The sequence below is a fragment of the Phalacrocorax aristotelis genome, chromosome 5 (assembly GCF_949628215.1).
Source record: "Phalacrocorax aristotelis chromosome 5, bGulAri2.1, whole genome shotgun sequence".
In the NCBI taxonomy this organism is placed as follows: domain Eukaryota; kingdom Metazoa; phylum Chordata; class Aves; order Suliformes; family Phalacrocoracidae; genus Phalacrocorax; species Phalacrocorax aristotelis.
The window spans coordinates 67,248,333-67,272,352 of NC_134280.1; the positions used below are offsets into that span (position 1 = coordinate 67,248,333).

General features: G+C 41.3%; 1 long non-coding RNA gene across 1 annotated transcript; it reads left to right on the forward strand.

Moving 5' to 3' along the window:
* The first annotated feature begins 211 nt into the window (after positions 1 to 211).
* Positions 212 to 22,688, forward strand: LOC142057982 (uncharacterized). The gene is made up of 5 exons (XR_012660823.1): positions 212 to 1,349; positions 9,489 to 9,591; positions 15,445 to 15,555; positions 16,285 to 16,314; positions 19,593 to 22,688. It is a non-coding gene; the product is annotated as an uncharacterized LOC142057982 (long non-coding RNA).
* The last annotated feature ends 1,332 nt before the right edge of the window (positions 22,689 to 24,020 follow it).

The following is a 24,020-nucleotide window of genomic DNA, read 5'->3' on the forward strand; positions in this document are numbered from 1 at the left end:
ATGACGGATCCAAAAGCAGCCAAGCACAACTGCTGAGGGGTTTGCCAAGGGGTTAGATGCCAAATGCTGAGAGAGAATATCCTTGCCAGCTTGGCACCTTTAGGCCATGTGGCTGCTGCTGGCATGGAGTTGTCATTGTAATGTGCTGGGGAGAATGGAACCAGAAACTGTCTTAGTAGTTCCTTGTGAATGAAGATCTCTTATTGTTGTCAATATAAAATATTAATTACCTTACAAATGTGTTTGGGAGGCTGTGTGTGGCTTTGGCACCTCTCCAGCCTTGCAGTGGCGAAATCAGAGGATTACCTCCTGGCACTTGAATTTATTTGTGCCCCGCCCTCCCCCCCTCCCCCCACCCCCCACCCAGCATCACACTGGAAAGAAGAGGGAACTATTTGAAAACAGTTGACGTCCGGGGAAAGACGTTCATTGGTTTCTGGGATTTGGATCACTCCCTGAGCTGGTGCCTTAGGAGTGGATTTAACCAATGCTGTAATCTTTTGGCACCTGTTGCAGTTTTTGGCAGTGGCACAGGACAGCTTTGATTGCACTGTGACTGGAGTAGCAAGCATATGTCTGATGCCCATCCCAGAAAAAAATGACTTGGTGCCCTTAATGTCTTTCCTATTGGGGTTTTTTTTTCCACTTTCTCTTCTCTTATTCATCAAGCTATTGTTAGTAGTTATCATTACATACAGACAAGCGTCTATCAGCATCTTCAAAGCAAACACATCAAGGATGAAGCAAGAGGAGAACAGGACCTGGGAGAGGTCTGTATTATCAGATTCCAGCTGCTTTTTGTATTTGATTTTGAATTGTTTGTCTGGCCCTGACTTTTTAAGTGGTGTGGTAAACAAAGGACTCCAGGCAAAAGGACACATGTGCTAGTGTCCGAGACGTAATCAGAAGAGGAGTATGTGGGTTTATAAATATGTTAACTGGAATAATCAAGTATGTATCTTCAAGAAGATAATTCAGTGAGACCCATTAAAGGAAGTCTCTGCCTACATGTCTGTGTACTGATTGTACATCTGTAAATGGCTGCCGTCCAGCAAGGCTCTTAAGTGCATGCTTAACTCTCAGCACAGCTTGGCTACAGCAATGTTGCTAACTTTGGCATGTGAGCTTTTATGCATTCGGGGCATTCACATGCCTAGTGTTAAACACATGCTTATGTGCCCTTCTGGATAACTAACTCTTCCTTGTGTCCTACAGGCCTGTAGCCAGGAGTCCAGTTTCCATCTCAGTTTCCTGCTCCTGTAGAAGGTATTAAAGATGACAATAGGGCCGCACATCATCTACAGCTCTGAGGTTTTTACCCATCATTCGAACATCACTGAAATACAGAGGTACAAACCCTTGAATAATGTTATGAAGCCTACCGATGCTGCATGTACATTACCTTTCCTGGTGCCTTAGAATCAGTCCAAAGATTCCCAAGTGTTTCTTGAGCATAGTCTAAAAATCTGTTAATCAAAATGTGTTCTTTGTTTTTCTGCAAGTGTCTGCCTGTAATCCACTGCGGTCACCAGAGCAGTTCATTAGGCTCTTACGGAGAGATGCATTCTTACAGATTAGATTAGTAGGTTTACTAGGTATAACGAGATTGTCTGTAAAGGCCCGCAGTGTTTTAAATCACTGTTTTAAAATATATTACCAGTACAGGCTGTGTAGAATTTAGTGTTGTTTGTTTGATGAAAATGATTCCACAAGTAACCCACACAAAACTGGCAGAGGCAGAGGGCGTAGTGGGGAAAATGGCACGCTCGGATATCACACTTAAAATCCACATTACTGCGTCACAGTTGTGTTTGTAGCCATGGATAGTCTGAGAGTTATATGTATTAAAATTTACTGTTGCGTTTGCTGCCTTGTGAAAATTCAGTCTTGAGACCTGGGGTGATTAGATTTGAAGAGGAAGTCCTCAGGTCCTTATCGTGGTTCTTGGAATTACGACTCAGCTTTGGTATCTAGAAAGTCAATAGATCACCTTAGGCTTCCTAACTACCTGCAGGTATCAAGCAAGATAAACATCAGTAAAGACAGCTCAGCTGCTAAAGCTCTTAAATGATAAATAAGGAGAATTTAGTTAAAGATAATGTAATAGTCACAGCTCGGAGATCTGCAGTACCTCTGTCAACATAACATACCTAGTTAAAAAAAAAAAATTCCATCAGTAACAAACAACTGTACTCATAAGTAAAGTCCAAGCAAGCAAACTCGGCAAAATATTCTGGTGTGTGCAGTTCAGAGTCCACTCGGATATTTTCCGGACTACCATCTGCATCAGAAAGTTGCTGGGCAAATAACTCTGATTCTCTTCGGTAGCTTCTTGGTATGCCTGAGGTGGGGCTCCAAAAGAGGAGCAGCTGGCAGTTTGTTGTTTTGTTTTTACCTTCACCGAAGCCTGTTTGTATTACAGGGAGCACAGTGCATCTCTGGTCTTTTGGTATCTGTACTTATTTATTCTAAGGAAGTTAATTTCTTGGAGATTATAAAAAATCGAGATTGGGGGGCAGGGAATATCCTGTTGTGAGAAAGTTCTTGTCTGCTGCATTGAAATAATTGAAAATGGCTTTTTAAATAGTCCAAAGAAGGTCACTTAAGGGCTAAGACCCAAGCCTCCTTTAAAAAACAAAACAAACACCACCACCCCCCAAAAAAAACCCCAAAACAAACAAACAAAAACCACCAAAAAAAACCCTCAAAAGATGGAAAATGCACGTCTGAGAAATACTTTAAAATATCCGTGCCCAGCTTTTTGCCCCTGGAGGAGGAAGTGAGAAATTTAGAAAGCAGCACATGTGACAGATGCTGCTCAAGATGCTCAACACATTACTTAAAGATGCTCTGTAACCATCATGTTGTGAGTAATAAAAGAATGTGAACGGGATGGAAGAAGAGTCCAGATTTACTGTAACCGCATCTGTAGCCTCACCACTCTCACATGATGTAAAGAGGTCAGCAGATTCCTGCCAGTTCCTGGAGTATCCCTAAATGTATCTTTGCAGTGCAAGGCAACGTCAGATTAGGGAGCCCTCAGGTTACCTCCAAGTGAGCTGGCATGTCTGTAGTAGATTACCACACAGGGATCCTAGCTTCGGTGCCAGAAACAGTAAAGCTCTGTTACTGCCATACATAGTTAATTAGCTCGGGTGTCACACCGAGCAAACACAGCTATATTGCTTCTGGTTCTGCTGCTAAGTTAATTGAGGCTGGCTTGGGGATCTTTGCCCCAATGTGCGGTGCAGACATACCCAGGAATGCACTCCTATTGTTGACTGAATACTGTATTTTCTCATAAATGTGGCAGGAGTATAATTGCAGGGTGGAAAAAGAAGGCCAATATACATTCACTTCACTTTAGAAACTAAATTAAACCTTTGACTTAACTCACTTCTATACCAGCTCCCTGCAGGCATTTCTACAGGCTTCATTAGAGCCAACCTAGAGGCCATGGAAAAGGTCTTACAAAAGACTAGCCAGGAAGCCAGTCACAGACCCAGATCCTGCTGCTACAGAGTACAATCTGCCTCTTGGCACCTCGGGTTTGCAGCTGCCAGGCACTCTCCTTATGTGGTCACTGGTGTTGGCTCGGAGGCTGGAGCAGATAGATGAGGAGGGCTAAGGGGGAACACATTCATCGCTGCCAGCAATGAGTGGAGGCAGTGCCAAGTCACTATGTAACTAGGCACATGTGCCAATTTGCTCAGTAATTGGATTGCTATTTGAAAAATTAAAGTGGTGTCTAGAAAATTCTAACCTTTGCATTTATGAAGTATGAAGTTTGCAGCTGAGAGGCCGAACAGGAAGAGTGGAGGTGATCAGACGGAGGTGTTTAAGGAGAGCAAATGTAGGAAGTAATTTGATCACTTTCGAAAGCATTACACCAGCCTCAGACGCAGGCTCTCTGTACCAGGGAGACAAAGAGCAAGACACAGTGCAGTGGAAAGCTGTAACATTATGGACAAGCTGTAACCCATTGCTTACTAAGGAAAATTAGTGTGGGCTTGTCAGCTGAAAGCCATTTGTGTAAAGAAAACACATAATTAGAGGGAAAGGATTGGTCTACTTGCTGTAATTTCTTTCTCCACCCCTAAAGAGGAAAAACTGTTAATGGGCATTATGTATTTCAGTCTGTATACATTGCTCTCACATAGAATTGGTGAACAAATCCTGTGTGCTAATATTAAGCGTAGATGATATTGAATTATCCAGGTATAGAGAGAAATTCTTATTCAGAAGCGTGCCTCTGCCACAGGCCGTTTCACCTCCCCCTGAAGTCAAATTCAGACCCTGCTTTGACTTCAGTAGAAGCCTAATTACATCCAAAAGTATGGTTACCTAAACAGTCCTTCAGGCATTTCATTATTCTTTGCAGTTGAGCTCACTGACCATCCTTATTCAGCCGAAAACTTTGAGCATATGGATACGATGGATTATAAAATGTTCCTAAGATAATATTTGTAGTTTAAAGCATAATCCAGTTGCTAGTAAATGTATAGAAGTAGTGCCTGTGTTCTTCATCACTGTTAAGCGGAAACTCAATCTGGAAGCTCTGTATTTAAAATAATAAAAAGTAAAAATCTATGGACTCACACTGAGGAAGAACTATTTGGAACTTCTGTGAAATGTCTGATTATTTCTCATGCGCTCAGTCCTGGTACAATGAAGTTAACACATGTCAAAGCAGAGGCTAAGGAAATTTGGGGTTACATTTCTGCCCCTAGATGGAGTATTCTGCACGCTAGTATTTATTTTTTTTTTAATATATTTTGGGAGAATGGAGCTGTGTTAGAAGCCTTGAAATGCCTCTTGTTCTGAATTCCCTTTACAGTGTATCAAGTGCTGCCCATTGGGACCGGACTAACTGGGTCCCAGTGACCATATAGAAAAGAAAAATCAAAACAAGGTTTGTTTGTATAATTGATCAGATACTATAAAGGTCCCTGCACTTTCTCAGTGTCTCCTATTTGTTGGTTAGTAATAGATATATACGTAAAAACGCAAGAAGCCTATACTTTACAAAGTGTCACTAATGACTATGAAACATCTGATATTCGCAGCTTGCAGTGCCGAATGTTTCTGTGATTTTCATGGTATTCCCTTCTCTTAGTATACTGTGAATTCCATGGTAACCTTAACCGCTTGTAAAACATTTTAATAGTGACCACTGTAATATAGTGGTTGTATGCAAACAGCACGCACCATTGCTTCAGAGGTGTTTGTGACACTTTGTTTTTGTCACAATCGGAGTAAAATGTTGCCAGATTTCAAGAACTGGATCCTAAACTTGCCAAACAGGGACTCGAAAGTGAGTTCTCCTGTTCTCCAGCTTCTGTCTTTGATCACCTCTGGAGTTTCATTGATACATTCCTACCCAGCACTCACCAGCTTAGTGAACCATGGCTCCAGAAAGCACAGAGCTGCTTGGGAGCAGCATTTGGCTACAGACACCGTATTTGGAGCGGGGTGCGGGTGGGGGGTGGGTGTTAGATTAGAAGCCAGTTTTTGAAAAACCTAGATTGTTTTGTATGTGTGAGTGAGAATTCAGCTGTAGGCTCTTAGCTCAGGTATGTTCACATGTGGGCTTCTGGTTTAGGCCGCTGTAACAGGAGGGACCAGCTGCAAAGTTTGTCCCTGGACTGAGCGCTGAATTCCTGAAGAATCTGGGATTTTGGTTTGGACCTTTTTAGATATGATGTAAATGCCAGCAGCTTCCTAACAACTGTTCTTGAAGCTCAGAGTAGAATTTAGAGCAGAGCCTTGTGCGTTAGGGAATTGCACAAGATATCCCTTCTCAGAACAGAAAGAAAAAGCCCACAAAACCTAAGCCATCTGACTAGAGTCCTGAGAAATGCTTTCCAGCTTTCAAAGAAAGAAAGGGTCTTAATTCAGATTTGCCGGAATCGTCTAATTAGTCCCTTTAATGCCATGCACCTTATAGTCTGTGCCACCGGATTCGTCCTATAAATGAGACGATGGGCTAATTCATCTTGGCAGCAGTAAACAGACCTTGTGATTGTCCTCCTTACAAACACCGGCCTGATTTTAGGAAAACGCTTTGACCAAGCCTGTGTCCCTGCTCCCTCCCCCGCGAGTCCCCCCCCCCTTTTTCTGAGTGCTGCCTGTGCTTCTTGCCCTCCTTCTTCCCCACCAACCCAACCCACCCCGTCTCACACACAGTGACATACCTCACACATTTGCCACTGCTAACAACAACCTGTCAACTCTTTCTTTGCACCGTGCTAGGCGCCCTTTGTTTCTGCAGCCCAGCAAGCCTTGCAGCTGTTGTCCGAGGCCTGCTCCGACAGCCTGTGATCAGTCAGCTGCAAAATCCTCCCTGAACAACTCGGTATTCACAGCTCTAATCGGGCCAGCGGACTGTTTCCTCCTCTCTCGCAGTAAATCTTTATCACTTGCGCTCTGCTCGTCAGTTAGTGGCGCCAGCTCTTTGGGCTGCTCTATCCCTTTCCCATACTCTGCTGGGCTGTGTGCTCTGAATGCTAACTCCAGCCTTGTTTAGACTCGGTGCTGCCTCAGTGCTGCGATCCACATGTTGGGAAGGTCTGAATTCCTGCTCCCTCCCCATGTTTTTAAGCTGCATGTACAGCAAGTTTGTATCTCTCCAAAGATACTCAAAGCCTCCCTCCCTCTGCCTGTTTCATACTTCATCCATATAAGTTAATTATGTGATTATCTTGGTTTCTTCCCAGCAGCCTGTTGTGCTTCTGTTTAAGAGCTGTCTTTGGTAGGAAGATGAGGGTGAGCTGCCCAGCCTGGGGGAGCTGGTGATGGCAAGGGAAACCCTGGGGAAACTGGCACAAACCTTAATTTGATCGCATGCCCAGGGCTATTAACCTTCCTCCTAATGGTCCCCCCACGGACGGAAACACATTTCCCTCCATCCTGTCCCTGACTTGATGCCATCTCAGTCTTTTAAAAGATTCACATCAAAGATGTTGAATTGTGAAGCAGGTTTTTAGAAAAAAGGATCAAAGTTTGCTTTCTTAGTATCCCAGCTGAGTTGAGGAGAGTCCACAGAGCTTTTAGGGTGAGGTTTCCGTCAGCGTGGAGTTGCTGAGGATTTATACTTGTGGAGCTGAAAGCACAACTTTAGCTGCGCCTGTTGCTGCTTCTGCTACAGCACGAAAACTCCTCCTGCCTCCTCTGGCAAGACGTTGTGGGTTGTATTTCCCTGTGTGCTGTGTTTGGGCCTGGGATTGTAGATGACAAAGTGTGATTAAAGCTCAGTTAACCAGCACATTTTGCAAAGAGACTCAGCTAGCTTTTAAGTAAAACTTGCTGGAGATCACATTAAAAAAATTTAATTATTCAGGATAGTGAGGGCTATTTTGGTTTGTAAAAAGAGCCTGGGAAGCTTTTGTCTGAACGTTGATGTGAGGACCAAAACGTAGTGGTTTTTGATCCTGTCTCTGAAGCTGAGTCCATCTTTGGCAGTGGAAAACCCATTTCTCTTTCTGCATCAGCTTTCCCCACCTTTTAGTCCTTATGTTTCAGCTGTTCCAGGGGTGTGTGCACGTATGTGCGTGCAGGGGTAAAGATTAACCAAATATAGAAATAGTCCTTTAAGAGTAAAACATGAACTGGCTTTAAAAATATGTTGTTGATATTAATTTTGCGAGGCAGCTGTGAAATAGATGCTGCTTGGAAAAATTTGGGTTCAGTTCTATTCAGACTTTCTATGCCTCAGTTCCTCATCAGTACGGTATTTGCTTGGTTAAAGATAAGCTCACGGATATAGGAGTCTTACGTTTTTGGCATTGGTGGACAGTTTGAGCCTGTAAAGAGATGCACAGAGCGAACAAGTAATTCATAATGACAGTCAGTCTGACGTGCAGAGGAACATTGCCATTAGACTATATTCCAGTAATCTGCAGGTAACGGGTGGCATCGCTTATTCACGGAGCTCACAAATTGAGTCTGACAGCCTTGGGAACGTATCTGTCCACCACGTAGCAGCAGCCTGTGGTCATATTTACTTCCCGGCCATCCTGGTAGCGCACTGTTGGTGTGCCCTTCGCACACAGCTCCCACGCATGCTTCTAGGAGGGATGCGTTTTGTTGCTGTGTAACCAGACCTATAAACACGTTTTAGGCTTGATTTGGGAAAATAGCTCAGATTTTGCTTGTATCTGCCACAGAAATGTCCTTCTGTCTCAGCGTGTTCTTCAGCAAAATAGAATGTGCGTGAACAGGATTTGAATATTGGCCTTTTTCCATAGGCTGTCTACAGGGGTTGCAGTAGAAAAATGATCTTGAATGGTATGGAGTGTCCCACAAATAGGCTGATTGTACGATTTGTTGGGGGAAGCTTCACTGTTGAAGTGCTGTTATGATGAGAGAGTTTGGAACGTAAGATAAAGAAGATACAAGATCACCTTGATAGGCCCTAGGTAAACATCTTGACAACGCTTTCTAGTTCTCTGGTTTACTTTCTCTTGAGTTACTACTCTTGCTTCCTTCCTTCATGTTCCAGGGTTTTACGTGTTGTTCTTCAGTGACATTTCCCCTGTCCCTAGCTGTCTCCACAGTCTCAACGGCTACTGTGGCACCAGTGCAGTGGCTGAGTTTTGCAGTTTGGTGCTCTTGGCACAAGTGATGAAAGGAGACCTCCTGCCTTGTCACCCACCTATGCTTCCGCTGTGGTTTTAAGTCTCATCTATGCTGTGAGCCTTGATGGGAGTGACTATGCCCACAGTTTTGATGGCTATATCCTTTGGAGGAAATCCTTGTTGTGTTCCCTGACGTCTACAAGCTAGAATTGTAATAGCAGACTTTGGCCCACTTTTTTTCTCTCAGATATAAGCTACTGGACGTGGTTATTTTGTGGTGTGGTTGCCTTTTAGCTTATAAAACAGTGGACCTTCACTGCGCTTTGGGGAGGTGGCATGGGTAATCTCTCCAGTGTCTACTGCACAAAAAGCAGTTGATTTTGAAGCGTTCCTCAAGAACTCGATGTCCTTTAAAGAACCAGTATTTTGTACATCCTAATTTTTATGTATTTATTTAATTAAACTCATGATAGCTAGAATTTATGTGTAACCTGGTACAGTGGAAAGAAATATTTTGGCTTTGAGTTACAAAGGAAGATTCTAACAATCTGAATTGAAAGTGAATAGAACAAGAAGACTTTCTCAAAATTACGTTGTTTTTTTTTTAAAAAAAGTGAGACCAACTCCAAACACAGCACAATATTTTGAGCCTCTTTACATGGAAGTAAGCAAGGCTGTGCACAGCCCAGCATATACTTTCCTTAGTGCACTGCCACTGTCCGCATGTCCTGGTCCTCCTGCTCACCTACTGATGTTTGTTCCTCAAAGTGAGGTTTGTTTTGAAGGATGCAGCTGGTGCTTACCTTGCTATGGTTGCAATTCTGTGGTGCTTGGGGATGTGGGCTTAGAATAATTGATTAGAAAAATGTCTTGAAGTTACGACAGGAAGTTTTTGTGTTTTATTTTCCTCAGAACTTTGCACCGCAGGGTAAAGCTCCTGGTAGGAGGCAAATATTCCTAATGAGAATGTCTTGTTGTTCAGAGCATCCTATCTCAGCTCTCTTGTCTTAGAGAGGTAAGTTCAGTTTTTCCTTCATTTTTACCCATACCTGCAATGAAAACTTTGGGGTTTGGTTTGGTTTTTTTTTTCTGATTAGTTACTTCTAGAAGACGACTTGTTCATGGCTGTAGGATGAAGAGGATGAGTAGAATCTGAGAACAGCTTATTGGTTCCTGCTCCAAACTGAGAGTGGACTTGACTTTCTTTTCCGAACGCATCTGGATGCATACACAGGAACGGGATATTTTATTGCTCTGCTTTGTTTATTTTTAAGGAGCGATGTTAATTTTTTTTCTAGCTCCTCCCATATCTGTCTTTGAGGAAAATCTCAGACCCCAGCAACTTTCTATTTGATTTTCTTTTTCCTGAGTTATTGATAATATGCTTACACAGTAATTCCATTTAAAAATAGTCTTTTAGTCTAGGAATTTCCTTGTCTGATTTGTCTCAGACTTTCCAGAAAAATTCTGCCTTGGCATCAAGTTTGCACCTGTGAAAGTTCAAGGGAATCAGTTTAACTTTTGCTAAGTGAGGAAGGGATTCTGCCAAATTGGGGTTTATAATGAAAGGCTAGTTTAAGTGTGGATAGACTGATTTCTTCATAATTATTAGGTAACATTAATGCGTTATCAGTCTCACAAAGGAAAAATATGACTAAATGGTTTTAATATTGCTTATAAAAATGAAATTTTGTTTCTTCTTTGGCTACTCAGGGAAGAATGCTCACTACTAACTCATTGTGAGTAATTTTGTGAGCCGCTTCTTGTGTGCAAATTTCCTGTACATCTTGAACAAAACCATATAAAAGATGAACAAAGAATGAGGGGAAAAATTATAAATGGATCCATGTGACTGCCTCTTCTCCAGATATTTTTTAAAATTTTATTTTCCTCACTGAAGAAGTTCAGAGGAAATGCAGGGCCATGCAGTGTTTGTTAAAGCTGATGGAATATATTTCTCCCTCAGGGTATTTCTTTAATCAATGTTTCTTTATGCCATTAGGCCATCTCCTCTTTTTTTTCTTTTTTTTTTTCCCTTCCTTGAAGAAGCCTTATTCTGTACGTTTTCATGCACCCTGACGTTTATTCTTAGAATTATGGCCTCATCACTTCCTCTCTTTTCCTCAAAATTTCTGTCGTTTTTATCTATTTTAAGTGCCAGAGCACAAAGATAACCCCATCATAGTTCTCTCATTTTCCCCAGCCGTGCCCCCTCCTTCCCTCTCCGCAATGAAAAAATGAAAGGTCTCATGGTTTACAGATTTTCTTTATGCTTATTTTGGCCTATTTGCAACGCAAATACATCATCATGTTATAAGACGGCTCTCTAAGGCTCTTGGATCAATTAAAGGTAGCCCTATTCATTGCCAGTACAAACCTTTGCCTATTAACTCTTTCAAAGGGCATTTGTCATAGCAAAAAGCTGTGAATGCTGTCTGGGTTCATTGATTAAAAAAAGGTATTGTTTTAAGGCTGCTGAATATCTTAATTAGTTGTAATCAGAGGGTAGCTTGTGTCTGTGAAGTGATACAGTTACCTTTCACCTACTTGCTTTATTTTCTGTGTTTTTAAAAGAAAAAGAATCTTAAAAGTAATGCAGGCAAACTGGTTTTAGGGTACAAGAGGAGAGCACTTGCTGATTAAACTATAATTTATGACATTATTTTGTAAAGCCAAATATTTAATACGGTTAACCCAGGATATGTCTCATTGGCCTGTGATCAGCCAAGAGCGAGCAAGCGGGGCGGCGCTGCTCATTGCCAGTGATCATCCTTTCTTCACTCAGCAATCCAGTGTCCATATTCTGGAAACTTAGAAGTCCACCCCAATTCTCAAGCGCTTGCATGCCTGCTTAGCTTGAGGGTGTGAGTTGTCTGTTAATGTAGAGTGTGTACAGCACTGTTTGGCAGATCAAGGTATGACAGGATAATGTTTTTTAGACCAGTAGTTCATTCACCGCAATTGTTGTCTGAAATGGTTTGGAGCTATTTATGAATGTGTACCAAAGCTCTGGCAAATTGTTTTAGCTGGAAAAATGTCTTTCAGCTGTCCCCTGGATCAAAATGTTTCTTTCAGTAGTTAATAATACAAATCTGTTTCCTTTGTAAAGGGTCCTTTTTGAAAATTAAAATCAACACTTTTCCTTGGGTTTTATGAAAAGTTTTGCTTGTGCTTGTTGCTTTCTTGGCTTATTTTCCTGAGAAAACAACATTGTTTGTATTTCCCTGAAAATATTTTGCTCACATCGAATGGTTATTTATGTGCCTCTAATGGAGGCACCGGGGTGCAGACAGAACCCTTTCAGTCACACATCTCGGTGGTGTGGCAGTAGCTTGCATCAGCTGACCATTGCCTTCTGGAGATGCATTTCCAGAGAAGGTGATTTGGGGATAGGTGCTTTTCATTCCATATTTGTGCAAATATCTTCTTACAGGAAGGAAAAAATGCTTGACAAAGAAATCTTGCACTAAGTCACTGTTGGTAGAAATGTGTGGTTTTGCGCTTGAATAAGATACTAGATGCAGTGATAATAGTAAATAGCATTTCATTTGTTTCATTGTGGGAAGGGGAGGGGGCATAAATGGTGTCTTACGGGGAGTTCCTCATATCTGGGAGAAAAAGTCTTTAGAAAATGCCTGATGCTCACCATGTATATCAAACTGCCGGTGCAGCTTGGTCATCTGGAAAGCAAGGCAATGCCATGTCTGGGAACCACCAGACAAATGAATCCCTGCCACACACACTCAGCTTGTGGTTTGCTTGATGAATTCTATTACAGGAAATCCATGCGTGCACAGGCACAGATTCTCAAGGTAATATGACGGAGTCATGTAAATGCAAGCGCCACTGTATTCAGTCTCTTATTTTCCAGTGAACAAGTGTACTGAACAATGGCTTGAAGTTAGGATATGTTTGAGTTAGGATATGTTTGAGATTTATTGATTTTAAAATTTTTTTTCCAGAGGCCAAGGTGATTACATGCACTTGCCTTGCAGGACAACTTTGCTCTAGATGCCTAGACTCTACCTGAAGTAATTCTCGTGAGCACTTTATCTCCTTTTTAAAAAACTTAGTTTTACAAAAGCGCTTCAACAAAAACCTAGTTCTGTCTTCAGCTGACCGTATAGATAAGAGCCTATTACCATCTCTGTTTCATAGATGGGGAAAACAGTCTGATGAAGATTAAAATCCCAATTCAAGGAAATGCGAAAACTTAAGCACAGATTTTAACATTCCTGTGAATTTGGCATAAACTATTCTGAAAAGTTTCTCTGGGACGCTGTCAGAAGCAAAAATAGAATACGCATTTGAATTGCAGACAGTACCTCAGCCACAATATTCCTCGCTGCAGTGTGCAGACGTAAGAATTTCTCTTTTTTATACTTGATAAGATCTGGGATGCGTGGCATGGTCATACAGGAGAGAGACTTATTTTTGTAGTTGGTTATTTAATTCAGTGGCATTGAAGCTAGCTCATTTTGGTGTGGACATCAATGCAGCTCTAACCTTTTTCTTCAGCTTTGTAGCTTTTCACAGAAGTGTGTAGTGTCTTTTCTTTGGCCAGGTGCCTTGGAAATAAATTTGGAGAAATAAACATGCACATTTTTACTGTACTGTGATGTGCGTATGTATTTATATATAATGGTATTGTGTCTTGCTCTATATAACGTTTTTAGGTGTCTGTACAAGTAGGAGATTTATGAAGTGTGACTCATTTTTCCTTCTCCACACTGTTCCAGTGGAAGAGCTCAGACTGCGATGAGAAAAAACTAGTACCCGTTATTAAGAATTCTGATAAAGTAGGCTGAATAAATTTGTTTTCTTTGTGAGCCTTAATCCTGTGTTGTATCGGCTTCTTGGACATGGCTAATTTATTTGGAATTCCATTCTGTTCCCGACAGCATTCCTGATTAGCAGTTTGATCACCCGGAGCAAAGTTACATACCAGCTTTCAACTCTTGTAATCTAGCAGTGTAATTTTTTCAAATGGACTCTTTTCTTTCCTTCTCTGCCCCAGCTCCCCTTCTTTTTGTGTGCAAAGAGACCTTAAAAATAAGCAGGATAACCCGTTACTAGAATGAAAATCTTGCTCAGAACACAGTATAATTCGCTGAATGCCCGACTTGGGTCTGGCCACAAAGGCTCTGATGCAAAGTTCAGACTGGAATATGGAAACTTCCAAAATCATAGATAGTCAGATCAGCCTGTGTTCATTGTAAATCTAGTGTTCTGTGGCTATCAAAAAAGAGACTTCAGAAAGCAAACCGTTAAGGAGGCAAAGCCAAAGCATAAAGCCTAGACCGTGCAATCCCACACCATTTTTAAAACAAATTTAGTACAATAATGATAGGTCTGATAATTCATTATTACTCACATGGCTTTAAATAAACTTAAGAAGGTTTTTTCTAGTCACACATGTATTTAATGAGGAACTTTTTAAATGCAATAATTTTTTCAATCATCTGCCGTCAAACTTTCTAAAATCCTGTTAATTTCCAGGTGACATTTTATAAGAAATATTTCAAATATGCTTTTCAGGTAGTGTAATTTCATTTTTAAATATAATCATAAGGTTTGGAGCTGTGTCAACGCAGCACGTGAAATATTTACTTTCTGTCACTTATAAAGGATAACAGGGATCTTTTTTTTCAATAATTGCATTTAATGGGTGGTGTGATATCACCTTCAAATTCTTTCTGCGGTCGGTAGTTTGCCAAAGCACATTTTGCTTATGCTAAGTTTTAGAAACTTTACCTTTTACTTCAACTTCTTTGCAGTAGTTAAGTTTGTCCATGTATGGAAATTGCAGTTGTGTCATTGTTCATTTCTATCAACACTGACTTACGCTGTCAACACAAATGACAACTAGGAAACACGAATTTAATGTAAACCAGAGGCAGGTTTTGATCTGAGCTCTGCTTGGTAGAGCACAGGAGGAGCACCACCCGAGTGAAACTACAGGACAAGTAGCATGTAGCAGCCGCCTTCCGTAAGCGCTTAATCTGCCAAAGACGTGTAGTTACAGATGAGAGGGAACTGGGTTTTCCGTCCTGTGGCATTTCTTAAGGCCCCAGTCTGGTTTTGTACATGGCGAGAAGGAAGCAGGGTTTTTAAGTCATGAGAGACTTGGGAACAGCCCAGAGATAGGTGGGCCACAGCACGCGTCAAAAGACTCAAACTGTGGTTTTATGCGTGAGTGCCTTGACTGTATGATATATTGAAGAGCTTTGATCTGTCTTTCTGTTTTGTTCTGATCTTGAATTTTGTGGATCTGAAAAGCAGCTCCTGACAAATATTTTGTCAATGTTGGAAGATATTTTTCCAGATTTCTGGCTTTGAAAAACTGGCATTTCAGTTGAAACACTGTTTTGTCAAAAATAATCATAATATTCTCTACTAGATGGATATGAATTCTGTGAATTCAATGGGAAAAAACAGTCCACTGATGACGTGAGAGCACTGAGAAAGGATGGTTTTAGGCTAGATCCGTTATGTCTGATTGAATTCAGTGACAATCCCTTACTGTCCCCAGCAAAAATTTTTTTGTATTTGGAACCAAATATTTTGGTTCTTTCCAACCAAAAAATTACACATCTAACAGAGTGTGAAGACGTAGCAACTTGTGCAGGGTCTCTGACCACTGAAGAGAGAAAGAGACATAATAATTGCTTGATAACAAGCTATCCTGACCCTTGTAAGATAAATTCTAAATATTTATGCTAGGCTTTTTTTCCTTTGAGTGACTAAATATTTTTGTATTTTTATGTTTGTTCACCATTAGGTGGATGTTTCAGATATTGCTAATCTTTTAATTCGTTGATGTCATTAAGTATCATGGCATACACGTGGTCTATTCTGCTACTTCTAGATCATGTTCCGCTCACACACCTAGTAAGAAATCCCCAGAAAGGGACGGGAAGCAAGATGTCTCCCGCTGAGCATTGCAGCATCCAGCAGCATATGCAGGTGATAATGGAAGGTGAGCTTTGCAACTGTGAAGTTCTCATCAACCCTTTTTTAAAATACAGATCTCTTCAGGTAGTCACTTTTAAGACTGATTTATAAGGTGGTTTTTTTTTGTTTCCTCCTAGTCCTTTTCCTACCATCTGTGCTCTTTTTTTGCTTTTAAATCTCGCTTTTGACTGTGAGGCCTTTGAGGATGAGCTAGAGTTTTGCAAACACTTCTGGTTTTATGGACACTGAAGTTATTCTTAAGAAATATGTAATAAATGAAGTATCTGTTCTGTCCTTGGTTTCCTTGATCATGAAAATGGGCATATCAAACTGACTGTAGTGGGAGGAGTATGTTTGCTGGGGATTTTCCAGTAGAAAACCAGTGGGGCAGGTGTTTGCTTTCCTTTGACTCAATGCAACATTGAACGATCTTGATACGTGCATATTATCACAAGTTATTTGAAGCAGGAAGTGACTTTGAATGTCAGATTTTGTCCTCTAAAACTGTGAACACCTCGATCTGGCTCTTTTTAAGTGGTATTTTGTTTTCAGTGTGATGTAGAATGCTTGTTCAGGAGATTTCACGTATGTTAACTGGAGCAAGGTGCCTTTTTGCCTCTGATAACTATAAAAGGCACATGAACCTGAGGGAAGATAAGGACTGGTCTTGAATTTTTCCTTTTTTCTTAACAATGAACTGGGAACTTCTTGTTAGCCATGGCGACACCTGCAACTCTGCTGTTTTCTTTTGTAGATATCCTGACTTGAATGTGCGGTAAACACAGTAAGTCAAAGATACCATTTTTTAAATTCTAATTTATTTATGTTTTGGGATATATTTCAAACTGATGATAGCAGTTGATATTCTATGAATATTGTTGTATTGTCTGCTTTGTTGCTTCTAAATTCACTTGGTATTTTAAAATTTTAGGAATGTAGTATATTTTAGGGGGTAGATAGCTTTATAATTGAAAATGGAAAATTAGATGTGAAATCTGTTGCCTTACATTTTAAAGGTCAACAAGACATTTTTGCTAAGCTAGCCTTCAGTGGGCACTGATTACAAGGACAATTAATTATGTGATAATTTAAAAGCAAAATATGGAATTTGTCTTGGAAATAGTTTAAAATTAGAGGATTTTAATAAATATTTATAGCAGAAGAGGGTAATAATTTTGGTTATGTGATGAAAACATATGTTTGGTAGTAATAAAATATCCATCAGGAATACTGTTCTATCATGTTGTTGTTCTCTAGAGAGATGATTAGTTGAAAATGATTTTACAAAATAAATTCTGAACAGAGAGGATACTTTTACGTGTGATACAGTGTATATTCTTCAAAAAGGCAAATCATTAAAACCGGTGCCAGGCATTTGGAAGGTCTGTTGTGTGGAAAAAGTGTATTTGGGAAAATCCAGATAATAATCATCAATATATAGGCTTTACACAGTGCTTTTCCTCACTCAGTCTCAAAATACTTTACAAAGGAGGGAAGAAGAGTTATCCATATTAAACTGCATTGTCTAAAAGCTAACCTCACAATGTTTTCTTCTGGCATGTAGATTCGCCTCCCTTATGCTGTGCCATTAATTTTCTGTGGAAGGAAGTCTGTCCTAAGAAGTGAAATCTAAGCAGGAAAGCACTATCTTTCCATCCCTGAGCAACTGAAATGCAGTATTCCTTTGTGTGAATCAGTGTAGTACCTATGAAGAGTGCCAACTTGACAGCCGTGGCATGCGGAGCCATAGAACTGCTATTGACCAGGCAGCCGTCGTGGAAGCTTACCGGGCTTTATGTCAGCCTGTCCCACGCAGAGCCCAGCGCCAGGCGCAAGGGTTGTGCGGTTTCTGTTCCGGCTTTGACACCTCTCGGGGAATGCCAGAGACAGCATAGCTGACAACCACTTGTGAGCGCGGGGAGGAGGCACCTGTTCGCTTGGCACCAGAATGAACCACCGATTCGTTCCTCATGTGCCCTTAAATAGCGGCGAGAAGCCCAGTGGTTAACAGATTGAACTGGAGCTGATGGCCAAGGCGTAGGATGTGCTGTATTACATGACAGTCCCATTAGCTGATGTTGAAATTGGTAGAACCCCACTGGTGGTTTTCAGCAATCCTGCTAGAGTGCGGGCAAAAGGGTTGCACCAGGATAAAGGAAGACAGTTGTCATAAAAGGTACACTTTCAGGAACAGCAATTGCATCCATCCGAGGAAACAGATACACAGATAGGTGCCTTTCTGAAACAAGGCAGGTATCATTGCCTCAACTAATAAATTACTTTACAGCTACAAAATGAGCCAGTTGCAAAAGCAAGAACGTAATGTCAAGCCCCCGGCTGTGGGCTTACAGTGGTTTTATTGTAGCAGATAGAGTCACTGAACAATTTGTCAAACTGTTTTTCCTGCTTAAAACCCTTTCAGATGAAACGATAATTTCCTTTCTTCTCATCTGTGTGGATGTAGGTGTCTTAAAAAAACAGGTTAGAGAAACAGCTGTCAGGAATGGCATAGCTGATCTTGTTTTAAGGCGAGGTGATAGACCTTTTGGGTCCCTTTCATCCTTTTTCCTATAACTGGGGGTGGCCCTAGTACATATATATGTATATACACTCGTTCTCTCCAGCCTGCTGCATTTTTTCAGCAAAATCTTTGCTAGTTGAAAGGAGTAGTCCCTTTAAACTCAGCATCTTTTGAAGTCTGTAGGTATAAAAAGACACTCATTGTTCAGTGCACCTCCACAAAGATTCCTTCTTAATCCTGACTGTGTGTACTCATCCCTTGGTTGAGCATTCCCGTGCAGAGGAATTTGAGTTGATTCACATTCCTTCATAAATGCACATAGGGTAATGCATCAGACTTTCTTTCCTTTTAAGCGATCTGATCGGTTCTGACACGTTCCAACTCCATTTAAAAATCCTGTAGAGGTTAAGAGCACCCATTAGTACGCACAAACTCCTGAAACCCCTTATAGTATTTGCTTTGCCATGCCATTTAACTGTTTACAAAGCCTGGAGCTTTGCTTCTGATACACAGTCAATAAAAGGGAACAGACTATTTCTTTTTTAATTGTAATGTAAATGTATTTGTGTTGTCCTTCGACAAGGCAATGTGTTGACTCTCATGAGGTTACTCTAATCAGGACAAATTTGACCAGAAAACGGTTCTGTAAGATAATACTGACACTCAATATGTCAAAAAGGTAGGCCATTTGGTTTAACACAGAGTTTTGAAAATCAGGGAAGCAGTCCTGACCCCGTGCTATTGCTTGGACCTTGTCCAAGTCATTTTCCTTACTGCTGATCCTTCACATTTTTGCTTTCACAACTCCACTTGTCCAGGTTCAGTTGCTGAAGTCCGGGCCTAGGCAAGGTATTACTTAAACATCTATAAAAGGTCCTTATTTTCGTCTTGAACGGGGTCCTAGAGTTTGTACTTGTTCTAATGGGGAATTGGCATCAACGGGGACCTCAAGGTATTACTGTACCTATTCCCTGATTTTAAAGGAAAAAGAATGTAAAATTCAGAGCTTTACATCTCTGAATCAGGCTTTAATTTCTTTTTAGATGGAAAGTGCAGTTTCTGGGGAAAGCAGCTTGCGAGTTGAGTAAATTCAGAAAGATCTTAGCAGTTCCAGTAATTACTCATTTCATCAATCCGTCTATATTTAAAGTGAGCTAAACCGAGTTCTTTCCTATAATGTCTACTTCAAATAATGCTGCTTTACATTTGGAGAGCCAAATAAGGAAATAGAACATAATCTTCCAGGAGTTTCTTTCCCCCTTAGTTTGTATAGCTCAGAGACTTGCTGTAACAAGAGCCCTTCTTTCTATGAAACCTGTTTAACATATTTGACTAAACAAACTATCTCCTAAAGAAAGTAGGAGCATTTTTTTTGTGTGTGCCTTGCTCTAGCATTGGCTCTTGAGCACATTTCTGCATTTGTCGATGTACTAAATGAGCGATGCATTTTGGACAGCTTCTGTGTTCTGATTTGTTTTGTTGTGCTTTTTTTTCTCTCCCCACTCCCCGCCCCCCTTTTCTTCCCCTTTTAATTTGTCTAGGAAAAAAAAAGCTCCTCCAGTGTTGTTTCCTGCAAAGACCATTCTTAAGAGCTCGTTGGACAGCGCAGGGCTCTTGAAGTGATAGCTAATTGGTGAAAGAAAGGCCCCGATTGTCTTGAGGGAGCTGGAAAGTGCTGCGTGTGCTGCTGAAAGGGACTAGGGAGAAGGTGCCTGGTTTCGCTGAGCAGCTGCTGCTGGAGATGTTTGGAGATTACATCAGCATTGGAAAGAAGGGGCAAAAAAAAAAAAAGTCCAACTTCACAGAGACGGAGTTTATGGAGTTTTTTTTCCTCCTTCCAAAGGTCTTCTGACAATACTGTCATTGTCAATATAGGAGTTGTTAATTCTTTATGAATAGCACATGGGGCCTCTTGACTAAATAGTACGTTACATGTCCCAAATCTGTCAGCTGGACTCTTCTCTCACATGCTAGTGAGATCACTTTGATTGGAATGTTACAGGAATTGCTGGGCCGGCCACGCAGAACTGAATACTGCATTATATAATTAGATCTCCCAGAGTATTTTTTTCACATTACCTCATTATTCTAGCTTAAATATGGAATCAGTCCTTTTGATGATTTTACTGGTTGTAATTATATTAATACGATTCATTTTGTGGTCCTGTCTTAGTGCTTATATAGATTATAAACTGGCCCGAAGGTTTCCTGACACAAGAAAAGCGGACTAAGAGACTTCAGAAAGCTTGTTTGGATTTGAATTGACAATGGGGAGAGCTGGGTAAGGTAAATGGAGCTAGAGCAGATTTTACCTTGGGATCTGATGAGAGAGAAATGACCTGCTGAGACTGCAACTGAGTGAAGATTCTTCAGAAAGCCTCATGCTGACAGAAGAGAAAAAAAACGGCAACTGATTGAGTCAAATGGTTTCCTGTCAAACCCAGGCGTGAATTTGTTGTTGGGAACAGACTTGCGGACTTTTGCCAGTTAAATGATCTGGACAAGCTAGAAGAAATCCTATTGCTGGGCAGTCCAAGACTGCCAGTGGTCCAGTCTTGGTATGTGAAGTGTGATGGCGTGCTGCCTGCTGGACTGACTGCTGGGCTGTACGTTAAGATGTTTGGCTGCACAGCCCGCCTGGATGCACCAACCGACTGCGCCTGAATGAAGCTGAAGGCTACCGGCTCGGCTTAGTATCCACGTGCCATGCTGTGGACTTGCAGGAGTGGATTTTTACCTGGTTGGCTGACTTGCTACCAAATTCCTCGTGGTTCCTCCTGGTCATTTGGATTTGAAACGGACTGATTTCCACTGACTATAATCTGCTGAATGTTTGCATTTCTTAGCAAGCGATATATCTGAGTACCAGAATGAGCCGGACACCACCGGAATAGTCTGTTCCATGAAAAGCAGATCTGTGCCGCAGAGATCATCTGACGGACTCTAGCTGTGCTTCAGCAGCACTGAGGGGTGTGGGGGACACGACAGCATGACATGCAGTGAGTTTTGGTTCCAAAGCCCTGCAAAATACCTTCATTTCTAGCCTTTAATAAGGAGCTTACTAGGACGCTGAAGGACACCAAGACCATAGTGACTTGGGATTGTTTGGTTATGAAATAAGTGGTTCCAAGTGAACTGTCTGCTTTCAAACAGATGTTATATTAAGTCAAACATCCGAAAACCTTACTGTATATACAACTCAATTTAACATCTGCTTTTAAGAACTCAGTTTTTCTACAGTACAAGTAGGAAAAGTTTATTGCCTTGCCTGAGAAATGCAGTGTCCTTGGCCCGGTCCCCTTCAAAAAGGAGAAAAAAAGTCCTTTTTGGGTTGATAATTTTCTGTGTCATGTAAAAGTGAAGGTTGCCACTTCATAAACTTGGCTTCTCTATCTCTTGGTAGCTCACATGATGATATCAGAGTTCAGCCTAGGTAAAAACCCACAGCATTCCCATAAAGAGTTTCTAGCCCATACATCGCTCACTCCTACAGGCTTGTCTCATCAGGAACTGTTAATCAGCCCTTATCACTTTGTCTTTTGAAGCCTCCTGAAATTCAGACATGAGAGGTGGTATGTGTTTATCTGTGGAACAGGGTAAATGTCAGGTCAATTGATTTCAGCCTCAGATTTTATTTATGGTGGATGACCGATCTACAAAACAGCCTGCAGTGCCTGAAGATGCATGTCATGGACTTGAAGTCTAGCCAGATGACAATAAATCAAATGTAGATGTAACGAATCCCCTTGTCCTTTTCTGTGGTTCTTAATTTTAATGACGATTCTGTCCTTTTCATTTCTTTTTTTTTTTTTTTTTTTCCCCCTCAGCACCTGCACACCACAAAGGGAAAGGGAAATGTTGTCTACTTGATGTGCAGACATACCTTTGATAATAAGTAACTGGAAGAACAGGCTCAGTGATCCATTTTTCTTCTTTCAGTTAGTCATAGTTATTCTTAGCAGTTGTATGCAAAACAAATTTGTAGATAAATGATAGTGCCTTTATTATATTTGATATTTGGCAGTGTCATAGTCATATTGTTTAAAAATGCAGATGTAATGAGAAATTATACATGTGAAGTTGTGGGTTAATGTCTTCAACGTTTGGTGATATGCGGAACTGGCACGGGTGTGGAATTCACGTTGATGCCCTTATTTCCGCAGAGCAGCATCTGAAGTTTTCCATGTAAATCGGAGAGTGTGGCCTTGTTACGGACCATACTCTTACACAGGCCAAATTTCCATTGACATCTGTAGCACAGTCGGTAGGGAATCATCAGAACGTCGGCATGCCTGAGGTGTCATAACCATTCCTCTTATTGACTGTGGGGAAAAAGAGTGCTGGTACCAGGTGACCTCACTGACTGGTGGGCTTAGTGGATGGCGTCTATCCTGTAGACAACCCCTGTCCCAAAACTTGGCGCTGGCCAGATACGGGGAACAGTCTGTCGGTGGGCTGGTTCTGTTGGTATTAGTCTACTTAAATCATTTGATTTGGACCTTGTGTGAGGTATGTGAATGGTGTGGCCAGTGTTTTGGCATAATATTGCTCTGCATCCTATACAGGTAAAACTGGCTGGTACCCTGAGGAGTTTATTAGAACACTGAAGTTTTGAGACCCATTAAATTAATTTAATGAAAAAATAATTTTTTTTGACTAAAGAATTCATTGGGATCTTCTTACCTGTTAAGCTTCTTATGCATTCAAAGTAATTTTAATAGCATCTTGGTTGATTTCTGTGGATTTGTGTTGTTTTTATCCAGTGCTGCAGGACCTTTTCAACATGGGAGGCTGTCCAGTTTATGCTGTCATTACAAAATCAGGGCTATCACACTTTCAAGTGTGCAAAATACTAAGTAAGGGAGGATCTTCCTTTTTATTCCCATAGGCATTTGCCCTTTATCTTTTCACGGAGATAATAAAAGTCTAGGCCCTTTAAGGGTTGCTCATGGTATGACGTGAAAGCGTCTACTAATATTTCCTGGTGTGATCCTGTGGAGCACTGTGCCGAGATGTCTGAATTATGAGAGGGAGTGCTAGCTCTAGAGCTGAAAGAAATTTGCTCTGTTTGCTCTAGTCTGTTGTCAATGTGCCTTTGACTAATCTTGGGCCCAAAGCTGTGTCTGTGCTGGACTGTGCCATGATGACAACCAGCTGGGCTGGCCCTGCTTCGGTTGGCGTTGCCCTCTAGTCGTTACAGGTTGTACATGTGAGCCACTACGCTGAGCAACCCCATCCCTGGGGTACGCCTGGGCCCCTCTCTCACGTGCCAAAGGCCAGAGGTGGTTTGGGGAACGTTCCTTGAGGCTCTGTAACAGCTGGAGGGGGCTTCTCTCTGCCCCTCAAAAAAGTGAGGCCAACCCATCTGGATTGTGGACAGCCTCTGGCGCTGATAGGCAGCATCCCCTTATTCCCAGGCGTTGGTGTGGGGAGTCAGAATTCAAACCAGAATTGTTCTGTTGATTTGGAGGGAGCTCACCTGGAGCCAGCTTCTGACCTACCTTCTCCCTGAAGTGGCCACAGTGAAGGCTGAAGGTATTGTTTGCGGCAAATGGTGCGTTGAGCCCTGCTTTGTGCATTCTGAAGTATCCTTAGATCTTCTGGCATCTGAAAGCCCAAGCTTTATGCTCATTAGGAATTTTGTCACAGGTGGATTGGTTTTATCCTGTTATACTCTGATTTAACCATATTTTTTTCCTTCAAGAAAATATAAAATAATATTTTAAAACGTAATTTATTTGGTTTATTTCAAATGTAAAAGCTAGATTGTGCCTCTGCTTACAAGTTACTTTGTTTTTTGGATGAAGTGCAGCAGAAGAAAAAAATTGGGGTCTAAGTGCTTCGTGTCAAGTAGTTGTAGCTTATTTAAGACCCATCTTGAAGCCCATATTTCAGTGGGATGTGATCGGGCTTGACTGGAAATCAGTTTGGAGTCTTTTAGCATTAATTCCTTTTCACGTAGGTATTTA